This window comes from Schistocerca gregaria, unplaced genomic scaffold (assembly GCF_023897955.1).
Source record: "Schistocerca gregaria isolate iqSchGreg1 unplaced genomic scaffold, iqSchGreg1.2 ptg000259l, whole genome shotgun sequence".
NCBI lineage: Eukaryota > Metazoa > Arthropoda > Insecta > Orthoptera > Acrididae > Schistocerca > Schistocerca gregaria.
The window spans coordinates 4401888-4404858 of NW_026061764.1; positions in this window are offsets into that span (position 1 = coordinate 4401888).

Sequence of the window (2971 nt, forward strand, 5' to 3'; positions counted from 1 at the left end):
CATACCCAGGTATTTCTCTAACCTTGGGTGACACAACTTCTTGGAAGAAAACTATATCGATATCTGCTGCATGTAGAGAGTCGGTCAAACATTTAAGTTTGACATCGGATGCGATCCGATTTAAATTAACTTTGGCAAGTGTGTAATCTTGCATGGTGGGGATAGGAAGGGTCCGTTTTATTCACTGTCGTCGGCCCAAGACTTTTCGGATGGCGTATGCTGATGGCCAGTATCCATCAGCTCAGGACTCGGACGGTCGACATGCATGTCCATATCGGCCTCCCCCACGTGGCGGGCGACGGAACCCATTTCATCTGTGCTGCCGCGGTCACTGCCGTCTTTTCGGATCTGCTTTATGGTGCGCTGCAGTTTCTTTTCCAGTGCGTATCTCCTCCTCACTCTGCTTCCGTGCCGCCCGCTTAGATTTCCCCGTTCTTTGGGGAGGTGCGTCGGCGTCAGAAACGGTTTTGGTATCCGTCAAGAGGCTGTGCGTAGAGCCTTCCTCAGATTGGTCACTGCCGGGAGGGAGGGGTGTGTGGGGCGCAACGTCAGGGGTGCAAGAAATGCGCGACCTGTCGCCACCATCCGACAACTGTTTCAGCTCAGCGTACATGGTTGGAGTAATGACGGGAGTCGGTCCTGCATGGTCGGCACGACGGCCGACAGTCGTGGAAACCTGCAGGTGTGCAGCGTGGCTGTCGGCATCGGTGACATCACTACGAACGTGACATTGGGGGGTTGTCGCAGAGTTGTTGACAACAACTGCGCCGGCGTCTGGGGTCACCGCAGCCGGTTGGTGGAGCGTCGGGTGTGTCACAGGCGACTCCATCAGAGTCTGGGCGTAAGACAACCGATTGTCATCTTGCCCATCGAGAGGCGTAAGACGATGTTGCATTCTTCGTCGACCCGCCCGGACACGGGGACAAGCAGATTTTAAATGGTCGGTAGAACCACAAATTACGCAAGTTCTCGGTTGTCCTTCGTACATCACCACCGCTCGAAAACCCTGCACCAAAATGTTGGACGGGATGTGCTCCGTCAAATCAATTTTCGCATTCCTAAAGCCATTATCTACATTGAAATGTCTGTAACCCCTCCACTGCTCGGCATGAATTTGCAGGACATTACTGTAGGGAGACAAAGCTTGCCGAATTCTATCGAAGCTAACTTCGAAAGGCAGATTAAATATCCGGCCGTTTCGAAGCCCTAGGCCAGCATGACTAACAGACACTGCATATTTCGCCTTTAGAATTCACAAAATCCGCTGTGCCCTCCGTGAGGGTCATAATACGAACGCAAGGATCGTCACTAACAAATTTTACATACACAGCGTTCGCAAGAAAATCATATGAAAAGCCAAGAACTACTTCATCTCGCAGTCCTAAACGATCGTAAAACCAGTCAACGAGTTCATGAACCTGAGGTCAAGCATATCCATACGGAAATCCAAATCGTAGCGTGTAACGTCTCAACACATCTTCCATCACTTTCTTGAAGTACTACTTACAGTACCAACAGCTGCGGGCGACGCCAAGCTGCTGTTTCCCACCCATTCGTTACATTCAACCTCTTACGAGACTGACCAAATATAGACTGGGAACAAGACCACACATTTTGTGCATTCGGAATCGAAGGCGGGGCGTCCCTCGCCGCATTTGCTACGATGGTCATTTGATACTTCTGTAGAAGCAGCGGCGCCGCCGCCGCCGCCGACGACGACGACCGCGAGAGGCTCTGAGATATGTGAGAAATACATCTATAAAATATAATTCAGACTGCCTCGTCCCACATTATGCTGTACCGCTTTGGCAAATGCTTTATCTGCGCTATTCGCCTTAATCACATCTGAGAGTAATTCTTAATAAAACGCCTGTCGCTAATTGTTCGTCATCCCAGATACTGTTTGCTATACGGCCACGATGCACAACTGATTTCCAAAATTCGTCTGCCTCCTGTGAGGATCGAACTCACGACCCCTGGTTTACTAGACCAGCGCTCCGCCACTTTTATTTTTTTTATTTTTATTTTTTTACAGACTGTGTGTACTATATCCCTCTTGTTGTAAGCACTAGACAATCAGAACAGCTACAGGGCGGAGTAATTCACATCCTCAGCGGTAATTGCATTGTCACAAAGGCAGAGCAATTCCATAGGCGTCAGCTTCAAAAAGGTCGCATGCCGATACCCGGGTTCGAACTAGGGACCTTTAGATCTTCAGTCTAACGCTCTCCCAACTGAGCTTTTTTTTATCAACAACTAAAACACTCTTCTTTGCTTGTCTCTGATTGCTTCTGGAGAAGTATAGAAAAAAAAATAGCTCCGTTGCTAACACAAGAATTGTCCTCATTTTCCGGCGTACTGGAGTCTGCGAGTGGCGGGGGTGGGAACCAGGACGCGTCACAGAAGCAGTGGGGCCTCTTCGCGGCACCACTGGTGTCCTGCGGCCCGGGCCCACCCACTTACACTCACATGTCTCACCCTATACCCATTCTATTAAATGTTAATTTAAGCATATTGCCGAAAATGTTGCCATGATTAGGATATCCGCAGGTTTTTGCGAATTCGATGTCCATAAACAGCTTGAATTCTAAGTGATCGTCACCACCAAGTTTATTAAAAACATAGCTGGAATAGGTGCCCAGCAACCACATAACTACATTATTTTTCGACGGCGGATAAAATCGCACGTCGGGTCGAGACAACATAGTTGAAGGTATGTTGGTGGTTGTGGTCCTCGTAATGATGGCTAGTTTTTCTCTCAGCCAACTCCAATTTCGTGCACGTTCTCCGCAGGTATAACTGTGCATAACGGTATCCACCAGTTGACGGCTATGGCACAGAGTTGTATCACTGAGTCCGATTTTATGTAGCCTCTCACTTGTACTAATCACTTCATTGATTGCTTTGTACCATGCAGTTCGAGCGGCTGAAGTAAGGATCCTGGAACTGACATTACGCCACACTATATCCC